This window comes from Lepeophtheirus salmonis, chromosome 2 (genome assembly GCF_016086655.4).
Source record: "Lepeophtheirus salmonis chromosome 2, UVic_Lsal_1.4, whole genome shotgun sequence".
In the NCBI taxonomy this organism is placed as follows: domain Eukaryota; kingdom Metazoa; phylum Arthropoda; class Copepoda; order Siphonostomatoida; family Caligidae; genus Lepeophtheirus; species Lepeophtheirus salmonis.
In genome coordinates this window covers 6,586,288-6,602,836 of record NC_052132.2, presented here as the reverse complement: position 1 = coordinate 6,602,836, position 16,549 = coordinate 6,586,288, and the positions used below count along the sequence as shown (strand labels likewise).

Genomic DNA, 16,549 nt, shown 5'->3' with positions numbered 1-16,549 from the left:
TGATCCTATTGTTACTTAAAAAGAATTGCTGTGAAAAAAAGTAAGATTTTGATGGGTTTTTTTCAATTTTAATTTCCTTCTATAATATTTAATAAATATGAAATGTAATGTTACGTATAAATGTTTAAAAGTTAATTGTAATTAAGTCAATCATCTAACTATGTAATAAGTAATATATATTTTAGATGCAAAAAGATTTAACGAATCCCAGAAAACATATGATCAAGAGAAAAGGCAGAAAAATTTAATAGTTAAAAATTCCTCAAGATCAAAAATTGAATAAAAACTTTCAAAAGTCTGATTTCATTAATTAATTTACTGATTATTCTAAGATTTCAAAACTATATATATTTATGGACATTTGTATTGTGTTCATGAAGAAATTGAATTATATAAATGGCTGAATAAATAAAAAATCCATAATTATGTATTTATATTTATAGACTGTCAATAGTTACTTCATGACTTTTTACTTACAAAACTGACTACATAATAAAGTCAAAAAAATCCCTAACAAATTCAAAAATCTTATAATCTTATCTTTTTTATTTTCTTATGTCTTAATAGTAATAAGATTTTTTTCCTTTTTTAATTTGACCTCATTTTGAAGTACTTTCGGAACGTTGGAACTTTGACCGGATAGAGGGAAACGGTTAAATAATTTAAGAGGTCATTACCAACGTATAAACACATCTCATGATCTATGATAATTTTGAATTTGGTCAACTTTAAAAAATAGTGAACACTCTACTGTATAGGTAATTGATATAAACTTAAGATATCATATGAAACGGAAATAAATCATTTAGAAAAGATCAAATCAGTCCAATTCATTATTCAGCGACCATCAAAATATGGAATAGTTAATTGCAAAGCAAAGCATACTTCTTTAGTCAACACATACAGCTGTTATGAAATATTATATCAGTCATTTATATATATGTAAAGCTTGACTCTACATATATTAGTCATCATTAGTTTTACAGAGACAATAAAAGAAATAGTTGTAAAACAATGTTTTAAGGTAATTGATTTGGAATTAATGAGAAAAATTACAAATTAGAGGAAGCAAATACAGGTTTGTTACTGTACCTCTGAATTCAAAGATCCCAGGGAATAGAGAATTAACATATTTATTATATCGATTGTAGCAAAAAGTATATAGCTTCAAAATAGAATAATTATATATATATTTTTTAAATCGTTTTCCTAGAGGTCCCAGTCTGCTCCCTCATGGCATTCTGGGACAATTCTGCCCGAAGGAGCGTTGCTATCTCAACCCTCTTCTCGTACTGTGTGGTGACTAGGACAATGTTTTCCTAGCATTCGTCAGTTAATTATGCGTTCTACAACCTTGCTCATAGTAAAATTGCAAAAAAATTACTCGTAACCTCTCAAAATTCGCATAATAGAGATGAATAAATAATAACGATTGGCCCGATATAACGGATAAAAAATGATTTTTGGAATTTTTTCATTTATTACTAATTAATAATCACCTACATAGTATATTTTATGCAACAAAGTTATATTAAAATCTACTCACACTTACCAACAATGTTGCTTAAGATGTAAAAAAAGTTACGATTTCACAAATTTTAGTTTAATATTATATAAAAAAGGTGTTTCTTAGTATGTTACATATGTGAAAAAAAATACATTTAAGGGTTAAAATTATGCATGAGTAAATAATATAATATAATTTATCAATAATATAGCAAAATATAATATTTTACCATAATATGTTAAGAAGTTAATAGGACGTTATTAACTCATTGATATATTCAATTGTAATTAATTCATCTTTATTGGGTTGGATGTGGTTAAAAGCGTGTAATGTCCAGCAACAGCTTCTACAATGCCTTTTAATTTATTTATTTTTATTTTTTAAGTATTACATATACCATGTTGAAAAATAAATAAAATATTCAGGGAAAATGTATTTATATATTTATATATATTTATTTATCCAAACTTGTTTTCAGACCAAGGAGATATTTAACCAATCTATTTTCATAGAAGCTGAATTTGTCTACTCGAGTTGTATATTCAACAGAAGTATATTCCAAAAAGTCAGACTGCCATAAAAATAACTTGTGGCCTTTGTCTTTTTCTTTCTCTATGATTGAAATGGATGGAAATTATAATATAAATTTGTAATTAATAAATGCACGTTCTCCCTTTTTCTTTTTCTGGATTTTTAACTTTTTGGAGTATTTTCGAAACTACAACTCATACCTTATTAATAACTTTGAGACACGGGGAATCGATCTTTTTTTATGAAAAAGTCAACTTATTTGCGAAAAAACAAACTTATCCTCCAGAGCCCAGGAATCTGATCTGATGAGAATTAAACATCACCTTCAGTGTAACTCAGAATTCTAAACAACTTTTATTTTATGTCTAAAGTCTGTATCAGTCCCCCTTTTTGAAATAAATACCCTGGTTATGCGTTTTTATGAGCGGATATTATATTTTATATTATTATTTATCAATATTCGGTAATGTCTCAACGTGCCCTTCCTCCCATTGATGGGAGTAAATTGAAAGAAGATATTGTAACATTAAAATTTGGATTGATTATACAATTAAAGTACCATTACTATGGTGTGAAATCGGGGAAAAAGTTGCATATTATTTTAAACTTTGAAACAAAACAAAAATGGTCTCCTTATCACTTCATTAAACAGAGTATATAAGTAAGTGAGAATGATTTTTATCGATTGTAATTTACAATTGTATTCTTCGAGAAATTATCGTCCATTTCAATCAACAAATTATTCTTATCAACCCTTTGGGTGTGGCGCAAATTCCCATTGAACTAGCCTTAATTGATCGTCACAATAGAATAATGAAAAATGGATATTGTATATTATTTGAAAGGAGTCATATCTGGGCCAATTTAAGTTTTGCAAATCAAAAAAGATTTTAAAGTATAGCTCAAACTCTGGGGTATCTACACTCATCCCACAAATTTAAATAATAAGTCTTTAATGGAGCTTAAGCTCTACCCCCGCCTCGTTTCTAAGCACCAAGGACACCTTTCTCAAATGTTATGACACATTCTCGGGCCACGGGTTGTGCACCATCTACTACTATAAAAGTACTTTGTATTTTTTATGAAATTTTAATTTAATTTATGGTGTTAAATAGAAATTTATATACTTGAAAATATAATTTCACCTGTCTCGGGGCCCAGCAGCTCATCTACACAAACCGTGAACTGAGGGTGTATCATTTTAGAAGGGGTTCTTGGTACTTAAAAACTTGGCGGTGTAGAGTAAAAAGTGGCATACACCCAGCTCTTCACATCTATAACATGAAGGCTGGTTTTTATTCTGGATATTAGAAGTACTTTTTGATGCTAAAAGAAGCACAGGTGGAGAAATTTAACTTGCCTGAGGATCTAGAAGTTAATTTGCACAGCCCATAGGCTGGGGTTTATTATCAGATATTATATGGGATCTTTGGTGCATAGAAACGCAGCAGCAGTAGAATTCAAACTGTCTTTTTGCCTGGCACTTTACCTGTACAACCTGAGGGTGGGAGAGCATATTTGTATATTACAAGGGGTTCAAAATGCTCAGAGTAAATGCTGCAGTGGAATTTATTTCATACAATAGTTTGATTGACCCAGTGTAATATAAATTGCAAGGAAATAGCACACGATAAGAATGTCTTGCAATGAAATTACTCACAATTATATTATTAAAACATTTTTGTCCAAAAGAACACTCATTAATTTACCTATATGACATAAAAATGAACAATAATTGATCATAATATCATTCTGGATTAAATTACATTATACAATCGTATATATCAATGAATTAAATATCTTTCGACCCCCATGTCCAAAAGAGTCCTTAGGCTAAATGTCTGTTCGGAAAATTGACCTTCAACAAAATGTGATTTGGCAAAAAAAATTTTGGATAAAAGTTTGCTCACACTTTTTGTTAATATACCACATTAGGGGAGTCCACTGGGGGTGGACTGAAGGGTGTGTCGAAAAAAAAAAGACTTTTTTTGCTTTTTTTTTTTTTTTTCAAATAAAACTCCAATAATCAAGTCCTCTACCAAAAAAATATATATATATAATCCTGCGGACGCTCCTGCACATATTAAGAAAAATCAAACTTGAATTGATCTATTTTGAACTTAAATCATGATAATACAAAATCTGTGGCCCGTTAACAAAAAAAAAAAAAGTAAGAATTATTTTTCTCAAAATTGAGTGTGGATGGGATTTATGCCTTCTTACGAGTTCTAGTCAATTTCTATTTTCAAGTTAACCTTGTTAATACTCGGGGTGTGTCGCAAATTGCTCTTAAATTAGCCAAAGTTGATCCTCACAATAAAAGAATGACAAATTAATATATTTTATTTGAAAAAGATAATATCAGGGGCAATATATATACCATAAATCAAACTAAGGTTTTAAACTGTAGCCAAACATCTTGAACATCTTAACTAATTCCAGAAATTTGAATATTAAGCCAATAATTGACTCAAATATGTCTATGAAATATCGGGCTGTATGAAAAGATGAAGTCAAAAAATTAATGTGGATTTTCTCCATTTTATATATTATTTTATGTTGACGCATCACTTGTGGTAATAAGTGAAGAGTCCGCCAACTATTTATATTTGTATTTTAAATACTAAAATATATAGTGGATTGAATGATCCATGCACTAGCAAAGGGTTACCCTGCGATACTCGGGCGAGAGTAAGGGTATTCTAATATAGGGCCTGTATATTATATAAAATAGGTTATTTATGAGTTTGAAAAAAAGTATTATAAACCTCAAATAACAAACCAACATATATGCATGGTAATAAGTGTCTAGATGAGAAGTACATCTTTTATTTGTGTCAAAAAATGCATAATCGAAATTTGTGAAGAAAAATAACCAAAACTGTTTTGCTTTAATTTTGCAAAAAAGTAAGCAATAACATTTTTTGGCATTGTAAAGAGGAACAAAACCTACAAAAAAAAATCTTTTAGAGAACACCAAAAAATTATGGACAATCATGTTTAAAAAATTTATATGCAAACAAATTTCTTGACAAATTTCTACAAACTTTATTTTATCTACAAATCCCAAAATTCCATCGTCTTTTGTATTTTTTTGTACCTCAAAAAAAAAGAACGCAAGTGCAATTTTCACCAATTTCTTATTTTTCCCATAACTTTTTTGATTTTGAATAAATTTGTGTGTTTTTATTATTTTTTTGAAACCCAAGTCACTTTTTGTTTTTAATTCAATTCCTTATTTAGTCTTTAATGAGGTCCAAAAATATATATATATATTTTTTTTTTTTTTTTTTTTTGGGGGGTACTGAATAAGCCCTTCCTTATATATGTAACTCCCCACAAATGAGCACAACAGTCTTAGCCTCAACAGTTTCAAAAGAGGTAACCATGCAAAGTTTGGGCCTCCTTGGGCCATAAAAGAAATACAGACAAACAGTATTTTATACCTATATACAGATTAAGTAATACATAATATATTTTATTCTTAATGGCACGATTCTACCTCAAAAGACACATATGGTTATTTTTAAATTTATATATTTTCAATCCTTCTCTACACACTAATTATTTACTATTTGCAAATACAAAACTTAAAAAAGCCATGTATTTCTTCATCTTTGCATATTTTATCAAGTATGGTTGTCAGTCAACGGATTTAATTTAACAAATAAATCTATGTATTGTAGTCATTGAAGCATGGCTCAAAGGCACTCTATTAGATACATGTTTATGTTGACTGTTGATGTGCAACAGCTAACCACTACATACACACATTTATCTTTCCTAGAAATAAAACATCTGTTTCTTTCTTGAAACATCGAGTCATTTAAAAAAAAGATCCTTTGCTCATGTATTAAATAAATGTTCTGATGATGATTCAGAGTAAAAATGTGTTTTTTTTGTTATTCTTCATTAATAATCATAGAGCGTATACATGGATTACTTAACATCTGGATAAACAGTTTACCTTTAAATCGCACAACCTCTCTATTATAACCATTATTGTTGTGATTCATTGAATAATTATGTTTGATCGTTTGGATCAAACATAATTACATAATGTAAATTAATCAATAGATTAAAAAAGGGTTAATCAAAAGAAAATATGATGAACTATGAAGAAACTGATCATATAATATCTATATCATGGGAACTCTTAGAAAAAATGTCTTCCATCGATAATATTTAAAAAAAGGGCCTTCCTCCATTCTTAATAATAAAGGAGATATGGGATTAGAAGTTTGATTGAAAGGGAAAGGAAAGAAATTTTATATAAAAAATTAGCTTTTGAAACACTCTATCAAGTTTCACACCCAAAACATTGATCTCCCTGACAAAAGCTTTAATCTTTCCACAGCTCAATGATTAATTACTTACATCACAAATGAGTCTCTGTGTTCATGATTCATCACTTTTTAATAAAAATGTACACTTCTTTTTTACAATTGTTACATAATGGAAGAATTATTTATTATTCATTTGCAAGGCTTCATTAATAAGGTTGCGTGGCTAGTGTATATCCAGATGTTAAGTAGTGTATAATTCAATTAATGTTTGCGTTCTTAATGTCGGCCATTTAGAAGGCCTAAACAACCAAATATTATGAGAACAAATTCACTTATTTCATTAATATTAAGGAAAATATTGAACTATTGGATTTCAAAATAGGACCAACAAATTAAAGGACTTAACCCTTACTGTTCCTCAAAATATATCCACCTAAGGCAGTATTTCCCAACCTTTCTATAGTTGAAAAGCCTTGGAGCATTTTTTTTTAATATCTTACTATACACCACTGCCTTCAAAAATATTTTAAATATGTAATCTCTCATGGACTCAATGACGATTAAATTGTAGATTGGTCTATGGACTTATTTTTTTAGAATTTGTCAGGGGCATGCCCGAGTTGTCCTCAAAAGGGTATTTAGTAGCTTGCAGGGTTAGCTTGATTTGTCGATTCCTTCAAGAACAATCCTTGGGGCCGGACCCATCTTCCAAGCTGGTTGTAGATGGTGTGGCGGTTGACTCCAAGCTTCTTGACAATATCTGAGGTATCATGACTGGTACAGATCAAATTTGCAATGTCTAACCTTTTTGTTTCTATATATGTACAGAAATGAGGTATATTTATTTATAATATTTTTTTGATCGGTAATAACAGCTTTTCATTAATGTTTCCAACTGTATGATTGAAATTTTCTTCACCTCTTAAAATATAATTACACAGTTGGAGCAAGACTTATTCACCATCTGGTAGAATTGAGGATCAACATTGGAGTAATTCCACCTATATACAGAGTGGAATTTTTGTTTATTTCCTTGCTCCTAAGCAATCTCATAAATCATCTTGACAGTTGAGTTTCTCTTTTCCCAAACATTCGTATAATTGTCAAGGTTACCATTTCAATTGTCCTTTTATTTTTACATAACGTCCAGCTTTTATATTGTATTTAAGTCTAGGACACATATATGTAGTGATGCTAATCGTTAGCATTTCTTAGCTCCACCTTTTTTATTTTTTTGAATTGACAAACTGAATAAGGTATTTTCTTTTCCTCAGATGTTATCATTATTATGTAATCCCAGAGGAGTTAACTTCTTTTTCTTCTACAGACAATTAACATTTGTTCGTGCTCATAAGCAACCAAGAGTACCCTTGAAAATTTGTTGGAGAGTATAATTGTAAGTTCTCGTTGGACTCGGAGCAATTCCAGACTATATATCTTTGCTATATACGGAGTGGGGTTTGTGTTTATTTCCTTCCTCTCACGGCTGTTGGCAGCTAATTTAGTTAAATGTCATGACAGCTAAGCTGCTTTTCTCTAAAACATTCAACAAATTGTCATGTTTTTTTTGTTTTTTTACATACAAAAAATGTTAACGATCTTCCTCACTACATATAAGTATAAATGAAGATAGGAATAATTAATGATATGACCGATTTTGAAAAGGTGTAATGAAAGATGTGTTTTTATTTATAGGTATACAGATCTATAGGTTATAAATGAAATCTTTACATCAATACAACAATACAACCACGTTTTTGGGAGGGTAAATGGTATCAAAATTTATAGGTATCTTTCTATCCTTCTGTTATATATATATATATATATTATGTGGGTTATTTTATAATAACGTATCCAATAACGAATTCATTAATTCTTTGTACAAGATATGACTTTTTTATCCCTTAATCATTCCTCCAAAAAGGAAAAGAAAAAAAAAGGTACAAAATCAGTGAATAGTTACAAGTAAAACTAGTTGTTCTTAAACTCTAGTACTAGTGATACTTGGAGGAACTTCAAAAGCCTTCACTATTGTTTATTCCTTTTGGTCAAGACAAGGGTTGTAAATCATATGATATTCCGGTATGCTAATAAAAATAAATGTAGAGAGTGACAAGGAAATTTCCCGCGTCATTAATATATATTTTTTTGTGCTAATTAAGGCTTCAAGTGACATCTCAAGCAATTTGGCGATACATGTGTTGTTTTTCTTACACATTGTTTTGATTTGATCAAAATTAGACAAAAAAGGAGTGAACAGAAATCAAAAAGGCAAAGGGTTTCAGTTCTTCTCGACGCGGAAATTGATTCTAAAAGAATTTCAGGCATTGTCGGCGTAACTGAGAGAACAGTCTGGAACACCAGGGTTGCCAAGGAGAATGGGAAAGAAGTCAAAAGGAAACCAGAAAAGGGAGGAAATGAAACATTTCTCAAATCCCTGGAGTCAAAGATCAAGGAAGATCCAGTAGCATCAATGGTCTGCTTGACTGACAAGTTCAACGTGGACGAGATCCCCATCAGAAGGGTATTTCGTGATGACCTTGTACTTAAGAGCTTTTTCAGGAATCTAAGACATTTCATCACAGACAAAATGAAGGCCTTCAGGCTTGAGGGATCCAAAAAGGTTCATAAGTTACTTGAAGAGTCATTCGTCGACTCTGAAGATCTTCTCAGAGAAGAAGATCTTGACAGTCAACCAGGTTTTGAATTGCAGAAACGACAGATTTATCACAACATAACCTGAAGAAGTCCAGGGCACCTTAAGGACAAAACATCCTGCACAAACAATGTTCTTGGGAGTCGTGGCCACTAATGAAAAGAAAATCAATCCCTTCTACTTCAAGTCCAATGAGAAAAATGGTCTGAGGCCTACCATAAGGTCCTGAAGTGGAAAATCTTGCCATGGCTGAAGGATAACTATAAAGAAAACAACTATGTGTTGACCCAAGACGGTTCCCCCGGCCATATGGCCTTGAAGACACAGAGCTTCTGCAAGGAGTACTTTGCTGACTTCTGGGACAAGGCCCTCTTCCAGTCCTGATCGCAATCACCTCAAGTTCAGTGTGTGGAGCCTCTTAGAAAGCTAGGTTAGGAAAATATCAGACATAAATATGTAGGAGCTCAAGGCTAGCATCATGAAGCAATGGGAACATATCCCCCGATTATATTGTGGCAACCTGCCCCAAGTTCCGACCTCGTCTCGAGGCTGTGATAGAGGCTGGAGGCGGCCATATTGAATAATTCTTGCCAAACTGATTGTTTAAAGTTTCTTCAATAAAATTTTTCATTATACTTTTCTAATAAAAGGCTTTTTTTTGTTTTTTTTCTTCATCGTTGAAAATTTCTCTGTCCCACTCTGTACGTAAGAAGAGCAGCTAAGCTGTCATTATGCTTTATTAAATCATCTAAGAGCAGCAACGAGGACTCACACTTATAACTCCCCAAGAAATCCTCAGGGTAACTTTTCCTCTTATATTAGGAACCATGATATTTTTTTAGGTGGCGCTCATCGTTAAAAGTTTGAGAGCCCCCGAATTCACCAATTATCATATAAAAAAGAAAAGAACAGAAAAGGGAAGTATAAATGTATATAAAATACAGAATGTGACTTTAGATAAGGTTTAGCAACGAGTGTGTATCTAATACTCGGCGTATTATATTAATAAATATTTATATTTAATAAATAACGAAAAATTCAATAGGGCATAAGTAAACTAGCAAATATATACTATTTGCAAGGTGTGGGACAGTCAGTAGCTCATTTTAGGCCTTCGTTAGTGAACATACCTTTTATAACGCGGTTGTTGAACTGGTCATTTTTTTATGAGGTTGTGTGTATTATATAAAATAAAAGCTACTCATTATATGTCTAGTTACTCACGTCAGCTAAGAGTCACAGTTATCAAAAGGAAAAGCAAAGGAACAATTATTAAGCAAAACAGTGGATTAAATTCACTTTAACTTGATTAAAAATTGCTAAATGTACGAATTAATCCTAAAAAAGGCATTCTTGAGATAAATATAGAACTGCATAACATCAGTTTTAAGGTTTCATCAGTATGCTGAAATGTATTGACGATAACATGTAGATGCTGAGAAGATTTTTCATAGTGCCCTCTGTGTAATTAACGAGCAGTTATATTTTATATTAAATAATATTATAATTCAGTGAGTTGCAATATTTTGCCGCAAGACGATGATACTCTCTGTTGCTTTGTTTACAAACTAATACAAGTAAACAATGCTCATGCCGTACTACTTGAAGAACAGTTATCTTTTTGTCATGTTAATTAAATTATATCCAGAAGTGAGGATTCCGGGTACTAACCTTAATCAATAATAAGGGGAAAGATTGAGAGTTATAGAAATATCGATAGCTGACAAACGAAAATAGCGTTGCTAGTAGAGGTTACGTGGTGTGAAAAATATACATAAATACCATAAAAAATAGATTATTATTAGGCAAAAAAGTATAGTTTTGTATAAAACTTAGCTAAATCCATTATTTATTTTATGCAATTTCGTGGAAGTACAATAATAAAGAAGGACAATATTGTAATTCTACTTACAATTCAAACACATTCATCATGGTTGGAGTGGAGAAAATAAGTATTTGATCCCTTGGCGATTTTTTAACATTGCCCACTGACAAAGAAAGGAAAGGTCTACAGAGTACAAAGTAACTAAATTACAAAAGACATGACTTTTATGCAATCAAGAAAAGAACTCAACCCCAATTGCAGATCTGTTTAAACACTATATTTAGTAATATTTCTTATTTAACCTGTCTTCCTTCACACACAATAACAACCTCGTTACGCCGATGAACAAATCGGCTTCTCCTGACAATGACAGCCGCGTCCATGGGGGTATTACATTGTAATGATAGTAACTCGCAGCTAATCCAAATTTGGATTAGAGTTGAGACATATATTTTATCTCCAAGACCCCCCCATACTGCAAAGTTCAGGAGGTTGAGGTCATGGCTGCAAGAGGGGGAAATGAAGGCAGGCCAGAAGTCATCCATATTGTTGCTCCAGAAGTTTCGTTTCTTCTTGGCTGAATAGGACTAAAACAGACTCTTTGATGTTGTAGACAGTCCGAATAGAGATGTCGAGGGTCTTTGCAGCCATCACCGGCGTTGAGTTTTTTTGGAATTCCAACATTTTTACACTAAGAGACATGACATAAAAGCAAAACTTCTTTATCTCTCTTTCAGCTGTCGTTTGGGAGCCTCATGAAACCTCATAATTAAAAATAAGAAAGATCAAATTGTTACTAAACATATTTTGGGATCTCAATCTGTATATATATCTGAGACATTATATGAACTTCAAAAAAAAGAGTCGGGAAGAAGACAAATACTGAGTATAATCCTAAAAACACCATCCTAACTGACAAGCACGGGGTGAAAATGTTATGTTTTTTAAGGTGTTTCTCTGCTAAGGGAAAAGAACGACTTCCACACATACAATGAAAATCATAGGTGATAGTCTCCTTCTCTCAGAGCAAGGAAGTTAAACTTTGTCGTTTAATAGGTCGTTCAACCCTACAATGGCCCAAAACAGCAAAATTGTGGGTAAATAATAATCCCATTAAGGATATGGAGTGCCCTAGCTAGTCTTCCAGACCTCAAAACAATTGAAAATCTTTATCAGTGCGCAAGCTTACAAAATCAGCTAGGGATCAAATACCTTTATAAATTTCAAATGTATAGTAATAAACTAACTAATATATTGCAGGAGCAAACGGATGTGACTCCAAATTGTTATGTGATATCATTGATAGGAGTGGTACTAAAAACTGAAATATTGGATCCGTTACTCAATCTAACTCTTAGTTATTATGTGTTAATGATGAAATAAATAGAATTCGCAAGTCGGAACGACGTAGCTCAATGGACAACACACTCCGAAGATATTATTCTCTTGAACTCAATGCACATCAGTTCGATACTCGGTCGCTCCTAAAGCTCTTATACATACAATGTTCCCCTACGAATCGTAAACATATTTTCCATGCCTCAACTTTATCAAAATTCTCATAGAGTACAATGTAAGACAATGAAACATTATTCATTTATGTTACTTCATATAAACAATTAAATCTCAAAGTGGCCACCCTTAGGATACACCCTGGTTTGATAGCCTTGCAGAACTTCTTCACGTATTCCTCCGACTAGTCAGCTCACTCTTTCTCCACGGCAACCTTTACAGTACCTACATTCACACGGGAGGTGACACAGAGATTCCTCTGGATTGCATCCTGGATCCCATTGCCAAGGAGATTCCATTCTGATGAGGACAGAGGTCATATTGACCAGGAACATAAATTATCCAAGTTGTCTTAACACCGCTTTTGAACTTTTTTGAACTTGTGGCCGGGTGATATCGTGCTAGAAAATATAATTGTCCCTGGAGGATTTGACGTTCAACCAGGGAAAGGCTTCTAGTTTTGCCTACTACTTCTAAGCTTCCTCTTAAGGCTTTTGTTGTCTTCCTTTAGCATTTTAATCTTGGTAATGAGACCCTAGGAGCATGGGACGAGGTGGGATATCCCGTCATACGCTGATACATAATTTCTTTTGTACTTTAACTCAGTTGAACTTGGTCTGATTAAGAACTTTGATTCACAAGAATTGTTTTGCTTTTATTGCTCCTGATATTGGGGTAAAAAATCCTTAAATTATATAGTAAGTAAATGAAATCTTTCCAAAGTTCAAGATTCGCTAGGACATTACATTATGTATAATTTATCCAGCTAGCTATATGGGCTTTAAAGATGGTTAATAGGTTAGATGGAGTAATTTTAATACTCTAATATTAACTTCTATTTAAAAAGTACAATAACATCTCACCAATTAAAGGAACGTTTAAAAAAATACATATTTCCCCCACCGTATTTATTAGGAAAATGAGAACATCTGTTTGCACAAATAAATGGAATTAAGACTTGTTTGTTTTCCATTTAAGGCAGATCATTAGAGGGGGAAACAAATTTGTCACAAATTCTAAAAATAATGACTTGAAATCCCCATAAAAAGAAGACAAGGCATAACAATAATTAATATAATTATTCACCCGGCCCTTGTTTGTTTATTTAAATTAAAATACAAAATGTGCTTTAACATTTTGGCAAAAGTCTATGAGCAATCAGAAAATGAGTTATAGTAGCTGTATGTTCTATACAATGTTATGAACAACGCCCCCAATGTATTACAAAAACGACATGTACGCTCCTATACATACAATGTGGGTACATTTTATATTAAAAGAATTATTTCGAGACAAGAAATAAATTTATAATCAAACATTGACCTGCATTTTGTGCAAATAATTTAAGCGAAAAATGTTGTTTCGTTGTTGATTATGTTCACTCACATAAGTATTTGTGTTATAGGTATTTTTAATTTCGAGTCAGCTCTTTTTCCTCTTGACTTATTTTTGAACACAAAGAGAACAAAATGGGGTCTGTTAGCACAAAAGCAAGCTTTAATGGTTTATCTTAAAATTGATTGACGATTAAATTTGTATTCCGTCATCAATTATCGTGCATTTCTATCAACAAATGATCTTTATTATCCCTTTGATAGACACGCAAATTACACTTAAAGTAGCCAAAATTAATCATCTGAATAAAAGAATGAGAAATGTAAATATTTTATGGTTCAAAGGGGGTATATTGAGACCCATATAAGTTTCTCAACCCAATGAAAGGTTCTAAATTTCTTAATTATTTACATGCATCCCAAAAGTTTGAATAATATAACTATAATGGACTCCAATATGTGGTGGCCTATTAAGACAAAAACAAGCTAAAATGATTTTTCTCAAAATGGATTCTTCATAACAATTATATTCTATGACGAATTATCATTCATTTATATCAACAAATAATCCATATTTACCCTTTGGAGGACATGCAAATTGCACTTAAAGTAGCCCAAATTAATTGTAGCGATAAAACAATGAGAAATTGATTTATTTTAAAGTTGAAAGGGGCCATATGGAGGACTCTATTATCAAATAAAGTTTTTAGACTATAGCTAAAAACTTTAAGTATCTAGACTCACAAAATTGAACAGCAAGCATATAATAAACTCAAATATGTAGTTTAATGTTATTGTTGTTTTTCAAAACGGAGTCGGAATTACATTTGTATTTCTTCAACAAACTATCACTCAAATCTATCAACAAATGATTCTTATTAACTGAAAATTATAATTACAATAGCCAAAATTTATTATCACATCAGATAATAAGAAATTGATTGGTTTTAAAGTTGAAAGGGGTCATTTCAGGACCTTGTTATGCTTCTCAAATCAAATAAAGGTTCTAAAGTATATCTAATCGTAATGAATATTTACTCCCATCCCATAAATTTGAAGACTAATTCTATTATTGACTCAAATATGTCAATAAAATGCTGTGTTGTAATTGCAAATATATGAGGTAAAAAAAATAAAAATATTATTTAATGTTGATGCACACCAAATTTTATGATAGAACTAATAGGAAATATGTTATAAATAGTATTAGATTCTAGTTATTACTAACAAGTTCGAGTAATTGAAATTTGAGTCGATTTAAGTTGTATTTTTTGAGCATTGAGTCAAGTTTTCTTTTTGCATTGAATTGATTAAATTTAAGTAGTTTTTCAATTCAGTCAGTTTAACTGTTCGATAGTAAGGCAGTCAATTATTAATCAAATAATATGTATAGATAGATTTAGAAAACATATATTTACATTTAAGAAATTATTTCAAATTTTTTTAGCTTTATGATCATGACAAAGCATAAATTAAATTGATTAAGGTTGTCAGCTGAATGATCATTATTCTTTTTTTATATACAACTCCAATTTTTAGATGATATTAATTGAATATTTTACTTTTTTATGATCGGAGTTTAATCGAGTTTTGTAAGTAATATTACGGGAAAGTTCAATTAATACTCGAATCCAACCCTAGTAATAAAAACCACTGATCAAATGCAATATTAATAGAGAGACTCAAGAGCTGTCAAGCCAAATATATATAATAGGATTGAAAGACAAATGATTTTACATTAATTGATTTATTACTTTTAAGAAAAAAGTTATTTTTACCTTTTAAATTAAGTTGAATCTGAGGGATAGGATCATCAAGTGAAGAGAGGCTGGATACAAAACAACGGAAAAGGGTCTTTTCTCATTTCTCGTCCGAATATGAGAATTGGGGATGAGAGGAGTATGTTCTTCGTTTTTTTAAAAGACCCCTTCCTTCTAACTTATTTTTTAACATATAAATATTATTATGATTATTGGATGTGAAGTAAACGAGTTTTTCTCTTCCTTCACTCAAGCAGATTATTGCAGAAATAAAACTAAAAAATTATTTATAATTTTTGTCATGGAGAATCCCTCCAGCACTCGTGAACGCCCGCGTATTTTTTAATGCAGATTTTGATAGGTTCAATGTCTATAATAACAGGTTCATACCTGCGTTGGTGCTTGTCCATATGAGGAATTTAGAGTAATTGTATTAATACGTATGTATGTAGATACACCTATGATTTTCTTTCTAGAATCATTTGATCCTTCCAACAACAAATAACTAACTACATTGTACTTAGGTCCAATAAAAATGAGGACTTTGTGCCGTATGACGTGAAAGGATTCGGGAAGAAATTCACCTCACACGCAGTGCTATAAATTCTCTCTCTTTTTTTACATTCTTATAAAACCGGCTGGTGCTGCTTGGAGCAGAAATTGTCCGTCGATGAAGCAGAAAGGGAATCCTCGTTCATTTATTATAGGTAATTTTGTGGGCTTGCTGCCTATATATATAATGTAACTGTCTTCAAGGTACTTTTTTCAACCACCACTACTTACAAATATATGTATGCGCTCCTTGAAGGCGCCTACATAAAAGTAAATATACGAGAGTGACCCCTAAAGAATATTTCACGAGTTTATACGCCACCCACGGAATACTATAAAAATACATATGTATGTGATATGAAGTATAACTATTTTCGAACTTGTTTGAATCTTCTTTTGAATGTTGTATAGACTTATATGAGTAGTTATGTAGCTAAAGACAAAAACATAATTAAGTAGTAGTAGAGGATCTGTTTAATAAAATATAGTTTTTTTTTCTTTCGTCAGTCAATACTAGTGATGTGAGGGATCAACATTCCGAACCGGTTTTGGAGCAATGAATTTGTAGGGACCATCAGTACATGTT

The 16,549-nt window shown here is 31.5% G+C and overlaps 1 protein-coding gene across 1 annotated transcript in view; it reads right to left on the bottom strand.

The window, feature by feature from the left end:
- The window catches only part of LOC121132538 (glutathione S-transferase 1), a 96,762-nt gene extending 80,781 nt beyond the window's left edge, over positions 1-15,981 (bottom strand). The window contains exon 1 of the mRNA XM_040727961.2: positions 15,430-15,981. The gene's annotated coding sequence lies outside the window, so the exon portion shown is untranslated. The remainder of the gene's footprint in view (positions 1-15,429) is intronic.
- Between the last annotated feature and the right edge of the window lie 568 nt (positions 15,982-16,549).